Genomic DNA, 24,055 nt, shown 5'->3' on the forward strand with positions numbered 1-24,055 from the left:
GACTGTAACCTGTGAACTTACACCAGACACCCTTACAGAAGGTGATGGATATCACAGAGAATGCTACCAAAGATTCACCATGAATCTCAAAAGACTCGACCAGAAGATTGAACTATTAGCAGCAAGTTCAAGGCAAAGTCAGAGGGCCTCAACTGGTGACAAGGTGCTCTTCACACCTGACTGTATATTCTGCAACTCAATTACACGGAAGAAGGTAAAAAATAAAGGGATATGGACGACTGAGGGGTTAAGAGAGTTTGAGTGTGATGGGTAGAGAACAGTCCTCAAAGTTGCAGAACAAAAATTTGATGAAAATTTGCTTCACAGAATTAGAGGAAAGGATCTATTTGCTACAGAAGCTAAATACCACAAATCCTGTAGAGTCCAATATACACAAAATTTAGAAAAATGGAGAAGTGCAAGCACAGAAAACAAGGCCAAACAAATCCAACTAGTAGAAGCTCACGGTGAGGCATTTGGTGCTGTATCTCGAGTAATTGACAAGGAAATCATCGGCAGCAGTAAAATGATGAAATTGACTGATCTGACCAAAATCTACATAGCTCATCTGGAATGCACAAACTTCCCCAATCCCAAATTGCGTGGGGAAAAGCTCAAAGCTAAGCTAGAAACACATGGACAATACAAGGAAAAGGTGGCATTCTGCAAGCTAAACAAAAAAGGCCGTTTCTCGACATACATTGTGTACAACTCACAAAGTGACATTACAAACCTAGTGCAGTGTGCATATGAACTTGGTTCCAAAGACATGATCCAGGAGACTGGCCATTATCTACATGAGGAGATTCTGGAAAGCTTTGCAAAAGCTGATGAGTTGAGATGGCCACCCTCTGCCCAGGATCTTGTAAGCATGAACATTGTAATTCCATCTAATTTGGAGACATTTCTGTGTCATGTGATATGTGGCAAACCAAAATCACAAAGCTCCAAAATGAACAGGCTTGTAAATTCAATAGGGCAAGACATATGTCGCGCCACAACAAATGGAGAATGGAAACTTCCAAAGCATATGCTTATATGCATGACACTTAGACACCTTTTCAGGAGTGAAAAATGAATTACCCTATTTAATCGATTGGGCCATTCAGAGAATTATACATTCTCCCTTGAACTGGAAACTGCACTTGCTGAGGCTGTGGCTGAGACATCCAGTCTTTTGTCTACACAAATCATTAGATCACCAGGAGCCCCTTCCATTTTCCACTCAGAATTTGATAATTTTGATCAGTTGCTCAACAACTTAACTGGAATGGATTCAATTCACACTGCACATGGCATTATGTTACAGGACATAGAAGGCAAGCCGGAGAATCATGGCGGAGTCCGTATCGATATTCCATCCACTTCCAGGAAAACAAAACGACGTTCTTTTGAGCAGGGGTCAGCTGAAGCTCTTCCTGACTGCTATATTACACAACGGAAAAGTCCTCAAATAACCATACACCAAAGAGTAATTCCTGATGGTGAGAGGGCTCTTCAAGATGCTACCATGAAGCACTTTCTGTGGGTCTTGATCCGTACAGCATGCAGCAAATCAGATCAACAATTTCCAGGATGGACAGGTTTCATCACAATGTCAGGACGAACCCCTGAAAGTCTGACAACTATTGATTATTACCCTGTTATTCCAAGCCCAATTACAGACTACAAGACAGTAAAAGAATGCCTTCGATATGCTGAGGAGGCAACAGCAGAAATCCAACAACAGTATGTTGTTACAACATTCGACTTGGGGGTATGCATGAAAGCATATCCCCTGATTTGGAATGATCAATCTAGGTATGATAAACACATAATATTGATTGGTACATTTCATCTGGCTTGCGCATATCTGAAGATGGTGGGCAAGAAAATGGATGGATCGGGTCTCTCTGATATCTTGTTGGAAGCTGGGCTGATTGCATTAGGTTCTCTTCAAGGTGTCCTTACTGGTAAACATTATGACAGATCACTACACTGTCATAAGACAGTATTGGAATGTCTTGAAAGACTTCTCCTATCACAATACCTCACAAGTATTGGAGAGAAAGAAGTATTCTCTCAATTACCAGAGGGATCAAAGGGGATACTAGATGAACTGCTGAAAGCTCCTTCTAAAGAAGCCTTAGATGCAACAAGGAATGATGTTCCACTGCAGAAGTACATCGAAGGATATCAACAGTTTCGAGAGAGTGTAAAAGCTGGACATCTAGGGAAGACAGCACAGCTGTGGACATCTTACATGGACCACATCTGGTTGGTACTGTCTCTCATCCATGCAGTGAAACATAATGATTTTCTCCTTTATGCTCAGTGTTTGCACCTTATGGCAGACCTGTTTTTCAGCTTTGGAGGCCAGAATTATGCCAGATATCTCTCTTACTTCTCCATATTCATTGCGAACATTGAAGTGTCACATCCTGGAGCCACAGAGTTGTTGAAAAGAGGGGCTATTAGCGTTGCACGTTCCTTCATTCCAGGTAACCGCTGCGCCGTAGATAAAACTATGGAGGAGACCTTCATGCGACATGCTAAATCTCATGGGGGTGCTGGTGGAAATGCTTTTGGTGTGTCAGGAATTCTGACAAATTATGATGCCTACCAACGTTGGGTACGAACAACCCATGCTAGATCTCAGTATGTTAATGCAACCCTCAGTATGGCTGACATGCTGTCTGGAACAGCTGCAGAAACCAAGCATAATGAGCTTCGTCCAGCTGAGATGTTGAGGAGTGAAAAGTTGGTGAGAAAAACAATTGAGGCAGTGGAGAGCTTCCTTAACCCTTTTGAGTTGGGAAGCACTGACAACTTGTTTATTCTTTCTTCTGATGCTGCAGTATCTGCTGAGGTCCAAAGAGATGTTTTGAGAGCTGAACAAGCAGGCAAGGTTGCCAAGGATATTTTTATTGCGACACGCCTGGAAAAAGGTTGTGACTTCTTTGAGCCTATCAAGCGCCTTGGCCTCAAAACCTTCACGGACATGAACAAAAAGAGCAAAGTTACAACAACAACACACAAAGTAATACAGTATCAGCAGCAAGGGAACATTGCTTTCCAGTTGTTCATGAAGTCCCAACAGCAAGGTCTACAATTGGACATGAGGGAACTACTCACGTACCCCTTGACTCCTGTGCCGTACAGTATAGGCACTGCTGATGGTTTCTTGTCCAAAACAGATAAGTCAAAGTCATTTGCTTACCTGGTAAAAGACATCAATGATGCTGCCCTACCATCCACAGATCAAACTCTTGTAATTATTGATGGAAATGCCTACTTTTACTTCTTGAAGGAGGTACCAGGCAGCTTCAAACAGATATGCAGTAAGGTGTTTGACATGATGCCAAAGACAGGCAATGTTGTGTTCAGCACAGATAGTTACTTCCCCAATTCTGTGAAAACAATGGAAAGACAGAGGAGGGGTTGTGGTCAAAAGCTTATCATAAAAGGTGAAAATACCAAAAGGCCAGCAGATTGGAAACAGTTCCTCGCCAATGATGAAAACAAGCAACAATTTATTGCACTACTCATCCGCCTTTGGAGTGAAGACTCATATGCCAGGAAGCTACATGGGAGACAAGTGATCATAACCTGTGAAGGAACAGCATATCTGCTAACGTCTGAAGATGGCAGCTCAACATGCAGAACAGAAGTCCTGAGCCTTAAGTCTACCCAAGAAGAGACAGATTCTAGAGTCATTCTCTACTGTGACTTTGCCAGAGACAACAACTACAGCAATGTTGTCGTTAAGAGTCCTGATACTGACATATTTTTCATCTTGTTACACTATGCTCTGGCAATGTCAGACTTAAATATTATGTTTCACACTGGCACAGGAAACAAGAAAAGGCTCATTGATGTGAGTGAAATGTCTCGTAGTTACTCTCAGCAACATTTGACAGAACTAATGGCACTTCACGCCTTCAGTGGTTGTGATACCACTAGTGCATTCAAGGGGTTAGGCAAAGTCAGGCCATTGAAAACCCTCTCTAGGATGCCAAAGTTTGGAGAAACTCTTGCCAGGCTGGGAGACACATGGGATGTACCGAGGGATCTCTTTGATCTCCTCAATGAGTTCACCTGTGCTCTGTTTAGTAGACCACGAGTACGAAGTGTTGATGAGTTGCGTTTCTTGCGAATGAGTGAGCTGTGCTCCAAAGATGACAAGCATCTAGCCCACTCAAGAAATGTGGACCTGGCTACACTTCCCCCATGTGGGAGGAGTTTAGAGCAACACATCAGCAGGGTTAACTACCAGGTTGGAATATGGAAGGTGGCCCATATTGCCAACCCTGACATCCCTGATGCTTGCAATGGACACGGTTGGACACTGGTTGACCAAAAGATTGAGCCTCTGTGGTATGAGGGATGTGTTCTCCCACAGCAATTGGCAGATATCATTGAATCTGTGAGTGGCAGGGATGAGGAAGATGAATCAGATGATGATAGCGTAACAGATGAACAGTACTTATCTGATGATGACAACTCTGAGTCAGACCAGGATTGAAAAACAGTTTGAGTGTCATGTTACACCGGACATATGCATGAAATATACATGTATTTTATTGATTGGTAAAACATATTACCCTAATAGTAGGTCATTATACCTACTATTTGTTCAGTGTTTCTTTGGGAAAGGGAAGCTATGTATGCTGTAGTTCTCTTACAGCATGTGTGTGTGTGTGTGTGTGTGTGTGTGTGTGTGTGTGTGTGTGTGTGTGTGTGTGTGTGTGTGTGTGTGTGTGTGTGTGTGTGTGTGTGTGTGTGTGTGTGTGCGCATGATGTATATAGGTCTGGTGTGTTAATGTGTGTTCTTGTGCATTTGTGTGTGTGTGCGCATTCAGTATATAGTTATTTTCAATGCTGTATGTAGTTCTTGTATATAATTATTGTGCGTTTGTGTGTCTGTGTGCATGCTTGCATGCTGTATATAGTTCTTTTCCATGCTGATTTTAGCTTTTGTATATAGGCCTAGTTATTTTGTGTGTCTGTGTGCATGCTGTATATAGTTATTTTCCATGCTGATTGTAGTTTTTGTATATAGTTATTTTGTGTGTCTGAGTGCATGCTGTATATAGTTCTTTTGAATTTGTGTGTGTGTGCATGCTGTATATAGTTAATTTCAATGCTATATGTAGTTCTTGTATATAGTTATTGTGCGTTTGTGTGTCTGTGTGCATGCTGTATATAGTTCTTTTCCATGCTGTATGTAGTTATTGTATATAGTTATTGTGTGTGTCTGTGTGCATGCTGTATACAGTTCTTGTGAATTTGTGTGTGTGTGTGCATGCTGTATATAGTTATTTTCCATGCTGTATGTAGTTCTAGTATATAGTTATTGTGCGTTTGTGTGTCTGGGTGCATGCTTGCATGCTGTATATAGTTCTTTTCCATGCTGTTTGTAGTTTTTGTATATAGTTAGTGTGTGTCTGTGTGCATGGGAAATCCGGAAATTACAAAGGTAAACAACAGCACGACACACGTAGATGGTGCACGTGTCAGCAACGTCTTTGTTATTAAACATTGTGAAGTGCTGTTCCAATCCCATCTATACCTATCTGAGCTCATGTGGTCTCACACACTCACTCACTTAGCACCTGAGATCAATTAAGTCTGTGAGTCTTTAGTCCTTAGTCCTCAGGGCTCACTTTGGGATTGGCCCTTCGTGTGTGTGTGCATGCTGTATATAGGAAATGGGCTCATTAAATCAACATAAGGCCTTAACTATATTAATTTTAGTCACTTACCAGGAAGCAGTATAGGGTGCCCTTTGATCTAAGTCATCATATGTTAAGCTTGAGTGTGTAATGGGTCACCTAAAAGCAGTTCTGATTGACTAGGCCAATTTCGACTTGTTAAAATCGCTTAAAATCGTTTTTTAGGGTTTCCCTATTCACAGGCCTAAAACAGGTAGTGCAACCCAAAATTTTCAATGTTAACATTCAGATTCATATTCTACACATCCAGACCTTTCAGAAAAGTATGGTTTTGTTGGGAGGTGGGGGGGGTGCACGGTAGGCCTATGTAGCTCGCCGCCTATAATTTTGTTGGCAGACCGAACATTTTATATTACTGTACAGGAAACTTCAATGGTTATTTGTTTTATTTTTGTCCTTTTCTAAGAGATTAAACCACAAACATCCCTGCAAGTGTACTGACCTGCTCAACAGAAAATCGCATACGAAATTTTTGCAAAAATCACCCACAGTTTCCGCCCAGTTTCAAACTGGGGACTTTTCGCATGTGAGGCGAACGTGATAACCACTACACTACAAACACGTCTTCAGGTTGCAGACATTAATCTTTAGGTGCACGCTTATTAAAAAGCATATAAAGGAAATGAGCGCTGCACCCACCTAGCGTGGCAAAGAGTTAAAGTTTTCTGTCAGAATCCAACCACTGTTTCTGCTCGGTTTCGAACCGAGGACCTTTCGCGTGTTAGGCGAATGTGATGACCACTACACTACAGAAACCTATTGATGAGGTGCATGTGCTTTTTAGAAGATGGCTCCTTCCCATAATCTGCTCTGCAAGCAGTGTGACAGTCTGTAAATTCCACAAACAACAGAACAGAGGTCATTCTGCATGGCAGTCTGCCTACAGCTCCTTGGTACGATGGCCTTCACCTGTCTCAAAAGTAAGGGTTCTGTAGCATTTATATTTAAAATGCATCCACTTGTTTAAGCCCAGTTTTGAACTGAGGACCTTTTGCGTGTAAAGCAAACGTGATAACCACTACACTACGGAAACTTGATTTGGACGGCACCCACCTAGTGTCATTCGGCATGGCAGTCTGCCTACAGCTCCTTGATAAAGGAAAGGAGCACTGCTACCACCTAGCGTGGCAAAAAGTTTAAATTTTCTGTCAGAATCCAACCACTGTTTCTGCTCGGTTTCGAACAGAGGACCTTTTGCATGTTAGGCGAACGTGATGAACACTACACTACAGAAACCTATTGATGAGGTACATGTGCTTTTTAGAAGATGGCTCCTTCCCATAATCTACTCTGCAAGCAGTGTGACAGTCTGTGAATTCCACAAACAACAGAACAGAGGTCATTCGGCATGGCAGTCTGCCTACAGCTCCTGGGTACGATGGCCTTCACCTGTCTTAAATGTAAGGGTTTTGTATCGAATTGTAGCATTTATATTTAACATGCCTCCACTTGTTTCCGCACAGTTTTGAACTGAAGACCTTTGCGTGTAAAGCGAACGTGATATCATGGCATGTGCTTTTTAGAAGATGGCTCCTTCCCATAATCTACTCTGCAAGCAGTGTGACAGTCTGTGAATTCCACAAACAACAGAACAGAGGTCATTAAACCAAGAACATCCCTGCAAGTGTACTGACCTGCTCTACAGAAAATCGCATACGAAATTTTTGCAAAAAACACCCACAGTTTCCGCCCAGTTTCGAACTGGGGACCTTTCGCGTGTGAGGCAAACGTGATAACCACTACACTATGGAAACAAGTCTTCAGGTTGCAGACATAAATCTTTAGGTGCACCCTTATTAAAAAGCATATAAAGGAAATGAGCGCTGCACCCACCTAGTGTGGCAAACAGATAAAATTTTCTGTCAGAATCCAACCACTGTTTCTGCTCGGTTTCGAACCGAGGACCTTTCGCGTGTTAGGCGAACGTGATGACCACTACACTACAGAAACCTATTGATGAGGTGCATGTGATTTTTTACAAGATGGCTCCTTCCCATAATCTGCTCTGCAAGCAGTGTGACAGTCTGTGAATTCCACAAACAACAGAACAGAGGTCATTCGGCATTGCAGTCTGCCTACAGCTCCTTGGTACGATGGCCTTCACCTGTCTCAAAAGTAAGGGTTTTGTAGCGAATTGCAGCATTTATATTTAACATGCCTCCACTTGTTTACGCCCAGTTTTGAACTGAGCACCTTTCGCGTGTAAAGCGAACGTGATAACCACTACACTACGGAAACTTGATTTGGACGGCACCCACCTAGTGTCATTCGGCATGGCAGTCTGCCTACAGCTCCTTGATAAAGGAAAGGAGCACTGCTACCACCTAGCGTGGCAAAAAGTTTACATTTTCTGTCAGAATCCAACCACTGTTTCTGCTCGGTTTCGAACAGAGGACCTTTTGCGTGTTAGGCGAACGTGATGAACACTACACTACAGAAACCTATTGATGAGGTACATTTGCTTTTTAGAAGATGGCTCCTTCCCATAATCTACTCTGCAAGCAGTGTGACAGTCTGTGAATTCCACAAACAACAGAACAGAGGTCATTCGGCATGGCAGTCTGCCTACAGCTCCTGGGTACGATGGCCTTCACCTGTCTTAAATGTAAGGGTTTTGTATCGAATTGCAGCATTTATATTTAACATGCCTCCACTTGTTTCCGCCCAGTTTTGAACTGAAGACCTTTGCGTGTAAAGCGAACGTGATATCATGGCATGTGCTTTTTAGAAGATGGCTCCTTCCCATAATCTACTCTGCAAGCAGTGTGACAGTCTGTGAATTCCACAAACAACAGAACAGAGGTCATTAAACCAAGAACATCCCTGCAAGTGTACTGACCTGCTCAACAGAAAATCGCATACGAAATTTTTGCAAAAAACACCCACAGTTTCCGCCCAGTTTCGAACTGGGGACCTTTCGCGTGTGAGGCAAACGTGATAACCACTACACTATGGAAACAAGTCTTCAGGTTGCAGACATAAATCTTTAGGTGCACCCTTATTAAAAAGCATATAAAGGAAATGAGCGCTGCACCCACCTAGTGTGGCAAACAGATAAAATTTTCTGTCAGAATCCAACCACTGTTTCTGCTCGGTTTCGAACCGAGGACCTTTCGCGTGTTAGGCGAACGTGATGACCACTACACTACAGAAACCTATTGATGAGGTGCATGTGATTTTTAGAAAATGGCTCCTTCCCATAATCTGCTCTGCAAGCAGTGTGACAGTCTGTGAATTCCACAAACAACAGAACAGAGGTCATTCGGCATTGCAGTCTGCCTACAGCTCCTTGGTACGATGGCCTTCACCTGTCTCAAAAGTAAGGGTTTTGTAGCGAATTGCAGCATTTATATTTAACATGCCTCCACTTGTTTCCGCCCAGTTTTGAACTGAGCACCTTTCGCGTGTAAAGCGAACGTGATAACCACTACACTACGGAAAATTGATTTGGATGTCAGTCCCACCTCTTCTAGGGTACGCTTGTTCAAAAGCGACTGAAACTATAGACTGCCCAGTGTTTTTAACATGGCAAAAAGCTGCTAATTTTGTTGGCAGACCGAACATTTTATATTACTGTACAGGAAACCTCAATGGTCATTTGTTTTATTTTTGTCCTTTTCTAAAGAGATTAAACCACAAACATCCCTGCAAGTGTACTGACCTGCTCAACAGAAAATCGCATACGAAAGTTTTGCAAAAATCACCCACAGTTTCCGCCCAGTTTCGAACTGGGGACCTTTCTCGTGTGAGGCGAACGTGATAACCACTACACCACAGAAACCTATTGATGAGGACATGTGCTTTTTAGAAGATGGCTCCTTCCCATAATCTGCTCTGCAAGCAGTGTGACAGTCTGTGAATTCCACAAACAACAGAACAGAGGTCATTCGGCATGGAAGTCTGCCTACAACTCCTTGGTACGATGGCCTTCACATGTCTCAAGAGTAAGGGTTTTGTAGCGAATTGCAGCATTTATATTTAAAATGCATCCACTTGTTTCCGCCCAGTTTAGAACTGAGGACCTTTCGCGAGTAAAGCAAACGTGATAACCACTACACTACGGAAACTTGATTTGCACGTTAGTCCCACCTCTTCTATAATCTGCTCTGCAAGCAGTGTGACAGTCTGTAAATTCCACAAACAACAGAACAGAGGTCATTCTGCATGGCAGTCTGCCTACAGCTCCTTGGTACGATGGCCTTCACCTGTCTCAAAAGTAAGGGTTTTGTAGCATTTATATTTAAAATGCATCCACTTGTTTCCGCCCAGTTTTGAACTGAGGACCTTTTGCGTGTAAAGCAAACGTGATAACCACTACACTACGGAAACTTGATTTGGACAGCACCCACCTAGTGTGATTCGGCATGGCAGTCTGCCTACAGCTCCTTGGTACGATGGCCTTCACCTGTCTCAAAAGCAAGGGTTTTGTAGCGAATTGGAGCATTACATTTAAAATGCCTCCACTTGTTTCCAACCAATTTTGAACTGAGGACCTTTCGCGTGTAAAGCAAACGAGATAACCACTACACTACGGAAACTTGGTTTGGACCTCATTCCCACCACTTCTAGTGTACGCTTGTTCAAAAGCGACTGAAACTAGACTGCCCAGTGTTTTTAACATGGCAAAAAGCTGCTAATTTTGTTGGCCGAACATTTTATATTACTGTACAGGAAACCTCAATGGTCATTTGTTTTATTTTTGTCCTTTTCTAAAGAGATTAAACAACAAACATCCCTGCAAGTGTACTGACCTGCTCAACAGAAAATCGCATACGAATTTTTTGCAAAAATCACCCACAGTTTCCGCCCAGTTTCAAACTGGGGACTTTTCGCGTGTGAGGCGAACGTGATAACCACTACACTACAAACACGTCTTCAGGTTGCAGACATAAATCTTTAGGTGCACGCTTATTAAAAAGCATATAAAGGAAATGAGCGCTGCACCCACCTAACGTGCCAAAGAGTTTAAATTTTCTGTCAGAATCCAACCACTGTTTCTAGTCGGTTTTGAACCGAGGACCTTTCGCGTGTCAGGCGAATGTGATGACCACTACACTACAGAAACCTATTGTTGAGAGGGATGTGCTTTTTAGAAGATGGCTCCTTCCCATTATCTGCCCTGCAAGCAGTGTGACAGTCTGTAAATTCCACAAACAACAGAACAAAGGTCATTCGGCACCCACCTAGTGTCATTCGGCATGGCAGTCTGCCTACAGCTCCTTGATACGATGGCCTTCACCTGTCTTAAAAGTAAGGGTTTTGTAGCGAATTGCAGCATTTGTATTTAACATGCCTCCACTTGTTTCCACCCAATTTTGTACTGAGGACCTTTCACGTGTAAAGCAAACGTGATAACCACTACACTACGGAAACTTGGTTTGGATCTCATTCCAACCTCTTCTAGCGTACGCTTGTTCAAAAGCGACTGAAACTATAGACTGCCCAGTGTTTTTAACATGGCAAAAAGCTGCTAATTTTGTTGGCAGACCGAACATTTTATATTACTGTACAGGAAACCTCAATGGTCATTTGTTTTCTTTTTGTCCTTTTCTAAAGAGATTAAACCACAAACATCCCTGCAAGTATACTGACCTGCTCAACAGAAAATCGCATACGAAATTTTTGCAAAAACCACCCTTAGTTTCCGCCCAGTTTTGAACTGGGGACCTTTCGGGTGTGAGGCGAACGTGATAACCACTACACTATGGAAACAAGTCTTCAGGTTGCAGACATAAATCTTTAGGTGCACCCTTATTAAAAAGCATATAAAGGAAATGAGCACTGCACCCACCTAGTGTGGCAAACAGTTAAAATTTTCTGTCAGAATCCAACCACTGCTTCTGCTCGGTTTCGAACCGAGGACCTTTCGCGTGTTAGGCGAACGTGATGAACACTACACTACAGAAACCTATTGATGAGGTACATGTGCTTTTTAGAAGATGGCTCCTTCCCATAATCTACTCTGCAAGCAGTGTGACAGTCTGTGAATTCCACAAACAACAGAACAGAGGTCATTCGGCATGGCAGTCTGCCTACAGCTCCTGGGTACGATGGCGTTCACCTGTCTTAAATGTAAGGGTTTTGTATCGAATTGCAGGATTTATATTTAACATGCCTCCACTTGTTTCCGCCCAGTTTTGAACTGAAGACCTTTCGTGTGTAAAGCGAACGTGATATCATGGCATGTGCTTTTTAGAAGATGGCTCCATCCCATAATCTGCTCTGCAAGCAGTGTGACAGTCTGTGAATTCCACAAACAACAGAACAGAGGTCATTCGGCATGGCAGTCTGCCTACAGCTTCTTGGTACGATGGCCTTCACCTCTCTCAAAAGCAAGGGTTTTGTAGCGAATTGGAGCATTACATTTAAAATGCCTCCACTTGTTTCCGCCAAGTTTTGAACTGAGGACCTTTCGCGTGTAAAGCAAACGTGATAACCACTACACTACGGAAACTTGATTTAGACGTCAGTCCCACCACTTCTAGCGTACGCTTGTTCAAAAGCGACTGAAACTATAGACTGCCCGGTGTTTTTAACTTGGCAAAAAGCTGCTAATTTTGTTGGCAGACCGAACATTTTCTATTACTTCACAGGAAACCTCAATGGTCATTTGTTTTATTTTTGTCCTTTTTTAAAGAGATTAAACTACAAACATCCCTGCAAGTGTACTGACCTGCTCAACAGAAAATCGCATACGAAATTTTTGCAAAAAACACCCACAGTTTCCGCCCAGTTTCGAACTGGGGACCTTTCGCGTGTGAGGCAAACGTGATAACCACTACACTATGGAAACAAGTCTTCAGGTTGCAGACATAAATCTTTAGGTGCACCCTTATTAAAAAGCATATAAAGGAAATGAGCGCTGCACCCACCTAGTGTGGCAAACAGTTAAAATTTTCTGTCAGAATCCAACCACTGTTTCTGCTCGGTTTCGAACCGAGGACCTTTCGCGTGTTAGGCGAACGTGATGAACACTACACTACAGACACCTATTGATGAGGTGCATGTGATTGTTAGAAGATGGCTCCTTCCCATAATCTGCCCTGCAAGCAGTGTGACAGTCTGCCCAGTGTTTTTAACATGGCAAAAAGCTGCTAATTTTGTTGGCCGAACATTTTATATTACTGTACAGGAAACCTCAATGGTCATTTGTTTTATTTTTGTCCTTTTCTAAAGAGATTAAACAACAAACATCCAAGTCTTCAGGTTGCAGACATAAATCTTTAGGTGCACCCTTATTAAAACGCATATAAAGGAAATGAGCGCTGCACCCACCTAGTGTGGCAAAAAGTTAAAATTTTCTGTCAGAATCCAACCACTGTTTCTGCTCTGCAAGCAGTGTGACAGTCTGCCCAGTGTTTTTAACATGGCAAAAAGCTGCTAATTTTGTTAGGCGAATGTGATGACCACTACACTACAGAAACATATTGTTGAGAGGGATGTGCTTTTTAGAAGATGGCTCCTTCCCATTATCTGCCCTGCAAGCAGTGTGACAGTCTGTAAATTCCACAAACAACAGAACAAAGGTCATTCGGCACCCACCTAGTGTCATTCGGCATGGCAGTCTGCCTACAGCTCCTTGATACGATGGCCTTCACCTGTCTTAAAAGTAAGGTTTTTGTAGCGAATTGCAGCATTTGTATTTAACATGCCTCCACTTGTTTCCACCCAATTTTGTACTGAGGACCTTTCACGTGTAAAGCAAACGTGATTACCACTACACTACGGAAACTTGGTTTGGATCTCATTCCAACCTCTTCTAGCGTACGCTTGTTCAAAAGCGACTGAAACTATAGACTGCCCAGTGTTTTTAAGATGGCAAAAAGCTGCTAATTTTGTTGGCAGACCGAACATTTTATATTACTGTACAGGAAACCTCAATGGTCATTTGTTTTCTTTTTGTCCTTTTCTAAAGAGATTAAACCACAAACATCCCTGCAAGTGTACTGACCTGCTCAACAGAAAATCGCATACGAAATTTTTGCAAAAACCACCCTTAGTTTCCGCCCAGTTTCGAACTGGGGACCTTTCGCGTGTGAGGCGAACGTGATAAGCACTACACTACGGAAACACGTCTTCATGATGCAGACATAAATCTTTAGGTGCACGCTTATTAAAAAGCATATAAAGGAAATGAGCGCTGCTACCACCTAGCGTGGCAAACAGTTTAAATATTCTGTCAGAATCCAACCACTGTTTCTGCTCGGTTTCGAACAGAGGACCTTTCTCGTGTTAGGCAAACATGATGAACACTACACTACAGAAACCTATTGATGAGGCACATGTGCTTTTTAGAAGATGGGTCCTTCCCATAATCTACTCTGCAAGCAGTGTGACAGTTTGTGAATTCCACAAACAACAGAACAGAGGTCATTCGGCATGGCAGTCTGCCTACAGCTCCTGGGTACGATGGCCTTCACCTGTCTTAAAAGTAAGGGTTTTGTATCGAATTGCAGCATTAATATTTAACATGCCTCCACTTGTTTCCGCCCAGTTTTGAACTGAAGACCTTTGCGTGTAAAGCGAACGTGATATCATGGCATGTGCTTTTTAGAAGATGGCTCCTTCCCATAATCTGCTCTGCAAGCAGTGTGACAGTCTTTGAATTCCACAAACAACAGAACAGAGGTCATTCGGCATGGCAGTCTGCCTACAGCTCCTTGGTACGATGGCCTTCACCTGTCTCAAAAGTAAGGGTTTTGTAGCGAATTGCAGCATTTATATTTAAAATGCATCCACTTGTTTCCACACAGTTTTGAACTGAGGACCTTTCACGTGTAAAGCAAACGTGGTAACCACTACACTTCAGAAACTTGATTTGGACGTCAGTCCCACCGCTTCTAGGGTACGCTTTTTCAAAAGCGACTGAAACTATAGACTGCCCAGTGTTTTTAACATGGCAAAAAGCTGCTAATTTTGTTGGCAGACCGAACATTTTATATTACTGTACAGGAAACCTCAATGGTCATTTGTTTTATTTTTGTCCTTTTCTAAGAGATTAAACCACAAACATCCCTGCAAGTGTACTGACCTGCTCAACAGAAAATCGCATACGAATTTTTTGCAAAAATCACCCACAGTTTCCGCCCAGTTTCGAACTGGGGACTTATCGCGTGTGAGGCAAACGTGATAACCACTACACTACAAACACGTCTTCAGGTTGCAGACATTAATCTTTAGGTGCACGCTTATTAAAAAGCATATAAAGGAAATGAGCGCTGCACCCACCTAGCGTGGAAAAGAGTTAAAGTTTTCTGTCAGAATCCAACCACTGTTTCTGCTCGGTTTCGAACCGAGGACCTTTCGCGTGTTAGGCGAATGTGATGACCACTACACTACAGAAACCTATTGATGAGGTGCATGTGCTTTTTAGAAGATGGCTCCTTCCCATAATCTGCTCTGCAAGCAGTGTGACAGTCTGTGAATTCCACAAACAACAGAACAGAGGTCATTCGGCACCCACCTAGTGTCATTCGGCATGGCAGTCTGCCTACAGCTCCTTGGTACGATGGCCTTCACCTGTCTCAAAAGTAAGGGTTTTGTAGCGAATTGCAGCATTTATATTTAAAACGCATCCACTTGTTTCCGCCCAGTTTTGAACTGAGGACCTTTCGCGTGTAAAGCAAACGTGATAACCACTTAACTTCCGAAACTTGATTTGGACGTCAGTCCCACCGCTTCTGGGGTACGCTTGTTCAAAAGCGACTGAAACTATAGACTGCCCAGTGTTTTAAAAATGGCAAAAAGCTGCTAATTTTGTTTGCAGACCAAACATTTTTTATTACTGTACAGGAAACCTCAACGGTCATTTGTTTTATTTTTGTCCTTTTCTAAAGAGATTAAACCACAAACATCCCTGCAAGTGTACTGACCTGCTCAACAGAAAATCGCATACGAAATTTTTGCAAAAACCACCCACTGTTTCCACCCAGTTTCGAACTTGGGACCTTTTCGCGTGTGAGGCGAACGTGATAACCTCTGCACTACGGAAACACGTCTTCAGGTGGCAGACATAAATCTTTAGGTGCACGCTTGTTAACCCTCTGGGGTCCAAAGTGTTTTTGGGGTTCTGGAGGTGTTCTGACATGCTCTAACATTTGAGCTTTTTTCAGTTATTTATAAACATGTTAATGGCAAAGGTGTAAATTCACTCTATATAGCACAAACAGGGCTACCATAATATGTTAGCAAGATGTATGTACATGTTTGTATTTTTGAGAGAATATTGTTTATGCATGGTTATTGAAAAAACTAAAACTTAAAGTCTCTGAAATAAGGCCACAAAACACATACTAAATATGTGTCCACAAGACTTTTGACTAATTGATGTTCTCGCCTAGGATTTTTGCTTCAAAATGATCTGAAAATCATCCTTCCAAATCATTCACATAAAACAATACATTGATTTAAATTTAGTAAAACACTTTTTGTTTGGAAAGGCAATATGCGAAATGGGCGTGACTCATGTATAATGGTCTGATTCACACCTGTGAAGACAAAAGACCTGCTTAATGAGCCGCATAATGAGCTTTCCACAGGTGTGTCACTGAGCCACAAGAAAGAATACAAGGACACAAGAAAAGAAATGTGTATATATACTACAAAATTGGTTCACAGTTGGAAACATCTATAAAAAATAGTATTTTTCCACTTGTATTTTTGCTTGCAAATTGTATAATATCCAAGGTGAACATTTCTAGTAATTGTGTAGTTAATTCTCATACTGTATTTTCAGAAAGTTTTGAATATGTATCCTCTCCCCAAATTTGTCACTAATAAAACACAATACAAATAATTTGAAGAGAAGGCTTATATTGACCTTTTAATATTTTCTTTACATCTACCTTGTAAATATATTATTTGCTATTTTATTAAAAAGGTTACAATTACAGCAACAATTAAAATAACAATATTTCAAGTGTAATATTTCTTTGTAAAAACTAAAGTGTACATTTTATCATACATATTTCAAATTTAAGGATTCATTAGTTTGAATAAAGCCTACATTGGAACAAACACTATAATAGCATCCTAGTTGATGACTTTATTTTTGACAAAACAAACATAGCCTAATATATTTAACATTTGAGCAGAAATTGGTGAACAAAAGCTTATTCAATGTGGCAGTAGTCTATAGTTTAGGCTACAGTAAATAGTTAATAATCTATTTAAAACTAGTCAACAAAATGTTGTCTTTCATATTTCTTCTGTAACATAGGCATATTGTTTGTTGTTTTTATGATAGCCTATATTAGGGCATATAAATATTAATTTGCAGTTTAATACGTTGCTAATACAAAGACATTTTAACGTTATTTCAACCTATTTCAGTCGATTTTCACTCATCTCAGTATAGCAATAGGGTTTGGTAAAAACTGTTCAGTTCATTCATTCACACACGCGATTCATATTTAAACAGTCTTTTTGCAGTTTACATACACTATGATATCGCGATTAGAACAATAATAAAAAAACTTACTTCTCAGATGGATATTTCATATTTCTTTGTAAAAACTAAATTATACATTTTATCATACATATTTCATAGTTAAGGATTCATTAGTTTGAATAAAGCCTACATTGGAACAAACACTATAATAGCATCCTACTTGATGACTTTATTTTTGACAAAACAAACATAGCGTAATATATAACATTTGAGCAGAAATTGGTGAACAAAAGCTTATTCAATGTGGCAGTAGCATATTTTACATTAAACAGTTAATAATCTATCCAAAACTAGTCAACAAAATGTTGTCTTTCATATTTCGTCTGTAACATAGGCATATCGTTTGTTGTTTTTATGAGCCTATATTAGGGCATAAATTTTAATTTGCAGTTTAATACGTTGCTAATACAAAGACATTTTAACGTTATTTCAACATATTTCAGTCGATTTTCACTCATCTCAGTATAGCAATAGGGTTTGGTAAAAACTGTTCAGTTCATTCATTCACACACAGACGCGATTAATATTTAAACAGTCTTTTTGCGGTTTACATACACTATGATATCGCGATTAGAACAATAATAATAAAGAACTTACTTATCAGATGGATCCGTTGCTCCTCGGAATGAAAAAAAAACAGCACATGTTCTGAGGTAAATGTCCCAGGATTACTCCTCACACAGCCTCGCAAGAAGAAATAGTAGGCTACATTAATCTGATGATTACATTTGTTGTGTTATCGCATTTATGAGGGGCGTTGACACTTTGCATGTGTTGCTTCAGATCATTTGCGTTTGAATACCGCGCGCTCTCCGTGGGCGTGTCAGATTAGCAGAATAATGAGCTAAGAGAACGATAATGAGATCGGCTGACACCTCTCTCTTTTTTAATAGATTACATAAACAGAGAATATTTATTTTAGTTTTGAATTAGATATTTTAAAAGTACAAACTTAAATGATTATAAAGATATATTGCTCGTGCTTGTGTGAATAGTATTCGCTGAGCTTTGTTTAAGTTTAGAGACGTGCACCAGAAAAAAATTTAACGGAGACAGAGAGGCAGAAAGCACACCCTGTTTATTTTCTTCATTTTACAAAAGCACACGGTTTTGATGTTAATGTGAGTGTACACAAAAAAAGAAGACCCTCTATAGTTTATAATCATGTATTGATTTTATTTATATGACGTAAAATGACGGAGTATTTTAAGTCTATGTTGCTGCTATGTGGAAAAAAAACGACCCAAGAGAGTTAAAAAGCGTATAAAGGAAATGAGCGCTACACTCACCTAGCGTGGCAAACAGTATAAATTTTCTGTCAGACCCCAACCACTGTTTCTGCTCGGTTTCAAACCGAGGACCTTTCGCGAGTTAGGCGAATGTGATGACCACTACACTACAGAAACCTATTGATGAGATGGATGTGCTTTTTAGAAGATGGCTCCTTCCCATAATCTGCCCTGCAAGCAGTGTGAGTAGTTATAACCATTCGGCTTATGTCAAAATGATTTATGACCCTATGATTGACAGGTGGGCGGGGCTAACCTTTGACCTTCCGGAGGGTGTTCCGGAGGTCCTTTGATGTAGGGATTAACCTTTGACCTTCCGGAGGGGTTGTTCCGGAGGTCGCTTAATTTAGGGATTAACCTTTGACCTATCGATCGATCAAGTTGACAGTTGTCTTTACCCTATTGACCTTTGTATGATATGTGAAGTGGCCAGTTGTCTTTGCCAGTTGTCTTTGCCCCATTGATTTTGACCTATTGACCCCGGGGGGAAATAACTTCTTGGTGTGGGAAATCCCCTCCGTGTCGGGGTGAGAAAATAATTTTTCTAATGTCGCATATAGATTAGAATAGATTAGAATTACAAAAGTAAAATCATCTTACCGTTTCACTATGGTGAAGAATTGGATTAAAGTTGACAGTCTCCGCACTGTGTGTGTGTGCGTCTGTCTGTGAGTGTGTGCGTGTCATCCGATATCCTGGCATTCCTGAGCACGGTATATAAATAGGGACTGTGTGTTGTAGCCAGACCAGAAAGAGAACCATGAGCTACATGAGCATGGATGGTTCATCCTCCCCTAAAACCCCAGAGATGGCGCTGACCAGCAAGATGATGGAAAGTCTGACTATGGCACCGAGAAAGGCCATTGGACACGTCCGTTTGACAAACTTTCTCCATGAAACTTCGGAATGGACTCAAGCTGAATATATGATGTGTAGTAACCGTGTATTCGGGTACAAATTTCATAAACCCTCACGAATTGTTATACTCTACACCGCCGACGGCGTGGGTGAGTTTCAGCCTGGGGAAGATCCGTGTGTTGTATTTCCTGAAAAAGACTGGACTCTATTTTACACGTTTGTCTGGAAGGATCTGCACGACATCGGCGAAGAGCCTTTGTACACTGCCGAGTGGGACGGTGTAAGCCCAAACACCCGGTACCGTGTGGTAGGTGACCATACTAAAAAGAAGCCGAATGATTCTGTCTACATATTCTGCTGTAAAGACAAGACAAAGCTAGACAGCACTCGATCAGGAGTTATCCGGCCTAACGAGCATCACGATCTGTACGAAATGCAATTTGTGTTCAATTGGTGCGATCTGAATCTGCTGACTAGTGTTTTTTCAGCCATCAACAAAATGTTCAAATGGTGTGACCTGCACGACGGATACAACAAAATCAAAGTGCAGCTGTTCCACCCCGAGAGATGCGCGCGCAGCAGTTCGTTTACTAAGCCATCCACGCCCATTCACTACAGTCATCCTAAAGCTCGACTGTCAGACCCTCCCAAGCGTCTTTATAAACCGTGGTTAAAATTCTAGAACGTTCCGCCCTCTTCTACAACCTCATAAATTCCAGCGACCAGACCCTCCCGAGCAAACACATATAAACCATGGCTGAAGACGGAGGTCCAGAACCCACACACGTGTGCAGCTGCGGTATCTCTTTCGGCAACATTCTCGACCCTGACGATAGCGTGACCGACCATATTCTGACCGACGACGCCGGACCATCGGGTCTCCACAAAGACTGGCCCCCGGCCAAAACTACCAGACGTCGCATAGCCTTGGCACCGTGCTTTGAAAACGACTGGGCTCAGACTAAAACTACCAAACGTCGCTTAGACTGGGATTTGGAGATCGAGTGCGACTGCGCTTGCACTAAACCTTCACCACCATCCAACAAAAAGCTTGGATCTCACAACCTGACTTACGAGTCCGACGGACGCAACGACCCCGATGCTAAACCCAATTTAGATGCTACAGACGGATGTTTCAGCGACGTTGGATTCAAAATCATAAAAGCAGCGGTCGTGGTGCTGTTGCAACATCTCATTGGTGATAAGCTCAAGGAGGAATGTGAGGGGTGTGCGATTGATCATCCTAGCCAGCTGCAGCATTCCTGCCTGTTTGACCCTCCCAACTACTTCTTCGACACACACTTTGATGAACTGTCAGGCAAGCTGTTTAAACCCAATTTTCATACCATCATTACTATTATCCTCAACCGGTGTGGGTTAAAATCTCGACCCCACCGTATTCAAGGAACAGTCGGGGGTATTCTGCATGAATTAAAAGACGAACCATTCATCACAGCCAAGCTAGAAGAAATCAGGGGGAGACTTCTGGACAAACCCTGCAAGGAGATCATCTACGACGTCGTTGATCTCTGGGAAGGTCTCTCCATCGTGAATGGGGAGTGACCAAACCTCCTCCGACATGGGCGTTGTGGGGAGTATAACACACTTTATAGCATCCATGTTTAAAGATCATTACAAAGACCAGATCATCGGTCTTATGAACAAGATTATTGAGGACACATCCGATTCCCCGTTTGAAATTTTACGTGATGATGACGACAGTACACGTGAGACCAATCTCAAGAAAATGATGATAAATGTAAGAGGTCTGGGTCGTAACAATACATGGTGCTCTATGATCTCCGTAAGTCTTGACGATGACGAACAAGTATTCTATGTGATAAAACAGGTTCTCGATTGGCTGTACGGTTCACAGTCTGACATCGGTGTCTATGATACGTTATCCATGTTCACGTTTGTAGTTGATGTATGTATCCATTTGGTCAAAAAGTCAAAGGGGTTAGACACTGATGATGAGGAGATGGTCGAACGTCGTCAATTGATTAACAACGTCGACCAAATTATTGAACTGTTTACCGATTATGTCCTAAACAGAAACATGTTTGTGTTCCGCGACTTTTTATTCTGGCTAGATTGTGATTAGACCGTTGTATTATATCCGTTTTACTTAGACTGTAACGTCATTATATCCATTTTTTTACTATGTTGTATTATATTCATTTTAACCTTGAGTGTGCATGTAGCATGATTATATCCATTTTTACTTAATGTTTGTTGTATTATATTCATTTTTTTTACCTAGCGTGTACAGACATGTCATTATAACCATTTTTACTTAGCCTGTATATTCTGTAACGTCATTATATCCATATTTTTTTAATAAAAGATTGATTCAAATCATCCGTACCTCTCATTCTTTCACAGCGGGTGAAACATCATCATCATCATGTCCGAGCTCATGAAAAAGGCTTATTATACACCGTCCAACCCAGGTTCTTTAGGGGGTAAAAAACGATTAAAAGATGCCGTCTTAAAAGATAGCGGAGTCCGCCTAAGCGATAAACAGGTTTCAGAATGGCTGGCTGGTGAGGATGCTTACACATTACACAAAACAGCGCCGATAAAATACAAACGAAATAGGGTGGTTGTATACGGAATCGATACTCAGTTCCAGGCTGATCTGGTCGACATGACCGCTTATGCCAAGGATAATGACGGTCATAAATATCTGCTGACCTGCGTGGACGTTTTCACCAAACACGCGTGGACCAGGGTGTTGAAGAATAAGAGCGGGGTTGAGGTTACCAAAGCGTTCGAGTCTATACTCGAAGAGGGGCGTGTCCCACAGAAATTGCAGACGGATCAGGGGAAGGAATTTTTTAACAAACATTTTCAAAATCTCATGAAAAAGCATGACATTAATCATTTCGCTACCGCTACCGATTTGAAAGCCAGCGTCGTTGAACGATTTAATAGAACGTTAAAAAGTCGCATGTGGAGATTTTTAACGGCTACCAATTCACGACGATACATAGATGTTTTACAGGACATTATTCAAGGGTACAATACCAGTTATCATCGCAGTATCAGAATGAGACCCGTGGACGTCAGCAGAGTCAATGAGGGTCAAGTGTTTCAAAACTTGTATGGGGATGTAAAGAAGAATAAGACCGAGAAACCCGTATTAAAGTTCAAAGTCGGCGACGTCGTCAGGATTTCTAAAGTGAGAGGTCCGTTTGCCAAAGGTTATGAGCAGAACTACACAGAAGTGTTTTTCACTGTATCCTCATGTATCCCGCGCCAACCCCCGGTCTACAGACTCAGCGATTATGACGGCGAAGTCCTTGAAGGGGTTTTTTATGAAAAAGAGCTGCAAAAAATAATTGTGAGTAAAAACAAATCTTTTAAGGTGGAAAAGATTTTAGGTCAGAAACAACAAGGCAAACCTACGCTTGTTTTAGTGAAATGGCTAGGATGGCCTTCAAAATTCAACAGCTATGTAGATAAAAAAACTGTGGTGGACTTGCAATCTCCTTAAAACGCATCGACCATAACGGATGAGATCATACCATCATGGACGAGCACGGGTTCTACGTCACGCTACCATGCAATGCATCGTCGTGGGTTTACCCCCAAAATCGAATATCCAGCTATACAACCAGACTACCAAAAGCTATAAGCTTGAAAGGACCCTGGCAAGTCGGACTAGTCGAAATCGAATATCCTAGAAGTTGGTATAGCTTTAACGACAAAGAAGGATATTTCACCCTAAACATTGCGTCGGATGGTGATACGGTTAAAAAAAACACAGCGAAGCAATTAAACATAGCTGGAGGGTACTACCCGAATATTCGCGCCATCGTACGTGTTATAAATCAACTTATCCTAAATCATGGGGTATTGACTCATGATGAAATAAAAAACAAACTGTTTCTGGTGGCAAAACCCAACGTTTCACTCTACTTCCGAGGGAGACTCGGCATTATTTTAGGATTAGCGAAAGGCGGGTATCTCGGACAATCGAGCTACGATAAAGAAACAGATTTGACGAAAACCATTATGATGTACGCCCCCCATCAATGCGACATCAACGCAGGGTTCTACACACTCTACGTCTACACGGACATTATCCAATATCAAGTGGTCGGCGATTCTCACGTACCCCTTTTGAGATGCGTACATATATCGGGTAAAACCAACAAGACGGTCATTGCTAGATACACCAAGCCGCATTACGCATCGATCGCCAAGGATCACATCACTGACATCACCATAGAGGTTAAGGACGATCAAAACAAACCGGTACCCTTCACTTACGGGAAAGTCATCGTAAAACTACACTTTAAACCAAAAAATGAATTATCATTATAGACCTAGAGAGAGTCCGGACTATGTCGCCTACTATCAAAACCAAGCCGGGGGAGCTTTACCGGGTTATGCCAGGGGAGGGGTTATGTATGGTAGCGGCTTAGGGGGTATTTTTAGAGGTCTGTTCAGGATGGCCGTACCTCTGTTAAAAAGAGGCTTCAGCATTGCAAAGCCCCACCTAAAATCGGCTGCTAAAAATATAGTATCCGACGTCTTCTCAAATGTATTGATGCGTTCCCACGACAATGATGCTAAAGCTCAAGGCGGATCTGGTCTGATGGTCATGGCACGTAAGAGAACGTCCAAACCTCCCGGTGTGAGAAGGCGTGGTCAATCGGGGGTGAAAAGGAAGAAAACAACACATGTATCAAACAAACGCTCACTCGTACGTAGAAAGCGTAAGAAGACTGTTAGGC

The 24,055-nt window shown here is 41.8% G+C and overlaps 11 non-coding genes across 11 annotated transcripts; all 11 read right to left on the minus strand.

Moving 5' to 3' along the window:
* Nucleotides 1-6,397: 6,397 nt before the first annotated feature.
* trnav-aac (transfer RNA valine (anticodon AAC)) lies at nt 6,398-6,470 on the minus strand. The gene has a single exon. It is a non-coding gene; the product is annotated as a tRNA-Val (tRNA).
* Nucleotides 6,471-7,395: 925 nt separating this feature from the next.
* Nucleotides 7,396-7,468, minus strand: trnav-cac (transfer RNA valine (anticodon CAC)). The gene has a single exon. It is a non-coding gene; the product is annotated as a tRNA-Val (tRNA).
* Nucleotides 7,469-7,591: 123 nt separating this feature from the next.
* Nucleotides 7,592-7,664, minus strand: trnav-aac (transfer RNA valine (anticodon AAC)). Its single transcript has one exon. It is a non-coding gene; the product is annotated as a tRNA-Val (tRNA).
* A 936-nt stretch (nt 7,665-8,600) lies between these two features.
* On the minus strand, nt 8,601-8,673 carry trnav-cac (transfer RNA valine (anticodon CAC)). The gene has a single exon. It is a non-coding gene; the product is annotated as a tRNA-Val (tRNA).
* A 123-nt stretch (nt 8,674-8,796) lies between these two features.
* On the minus strand, nt 8,797-8,869 carry trnav-aac (transfer RNA valine (anticodon AAC)). Its single transcript has one exon. It is a non-coding gene; the product is annotated as a tRNA-Val (tRNA).
* Nucleotides 8,870-9,422: 553 nt separating this feature from the next.
* trnav-cac (transfer RNA valine (anticodon CAC)) lies at nt 9,423-9,495 on the minus strand. The gene has a single exon. It is a non-coding gene; the product is annotated as a tRNA-Val (tRNA).
* A 475-nt stretch (nt 9,496-9,970) lies between these two features.
* Nucleotides 9,971-10,043, minus strand: trnav-uac (transfer RNA valine (anticodon UAC)). The gene has a single exon. It is a non-coding gene; the product is annotated as a tRNA-Val (tRNA).
* A 663-nt stretch (nt 10,044-10,706) lies between these two features.
* trnav-gac (transfer RNA valine (anticodon GAC)) lies at nt 10,707-10,779 on the minus strand. Its single transcript has one exon. It is a non-coding gene; the product is annotated as a tRNA-Val (tRNA).
* A 1,655-nt stretch (nt 10,780-12,434) lies between these two features.
* trnav-cac (transfer RNA valine (anticodon CAC)) lies at nt 12,435-12,507 on the minus strand. The gene has a single exon. It is a non-coding gene; the product is annotated as a tRNA-Val (tRNA).
* Nucleotides 12,508-13,712: 1,205 nt separating this feature from the next.
* trnav-cac (transfer RNA valine (anticodon CAC)) lies at nt 13,713-13,785 on the minus strand. Its single transcript has one exon. It is a non-coding gene; the product is annotated as a tRNA-Val (tRNA).
* A 1,201-nt stretch (nt 13,786-14,986) lies between these two features.
* Nucleotides 14,987-15,059, minus strand: trnav-aac (transfer RNA valine (anticodon AAC)). Its single transcript has one exon. It is a non-coding gene; the product is annotated as a tRNA-Val (tRNA).
* Between the last annotated feature and the right edge of the window lie 8,996 nt (nt 15,060-24,055).

Source organism: Siphateles boraxobius, unplaced genomic scaffold (genome assembly GCF_051911475.1).
Source record: "Siphateles boraxobius isolate OS27281-9 unplaced genomic scaffold, OSU_SipBor_1 6, whole genome shotgun sequence".
In the NCBI taxonomy this organism is placed as follows: Eukaryota; Metazoa; Chordata; class Actinopteri; order Cypriniformes; family Leuciscidae; genus Siphateles; species Siphateles boraxobius.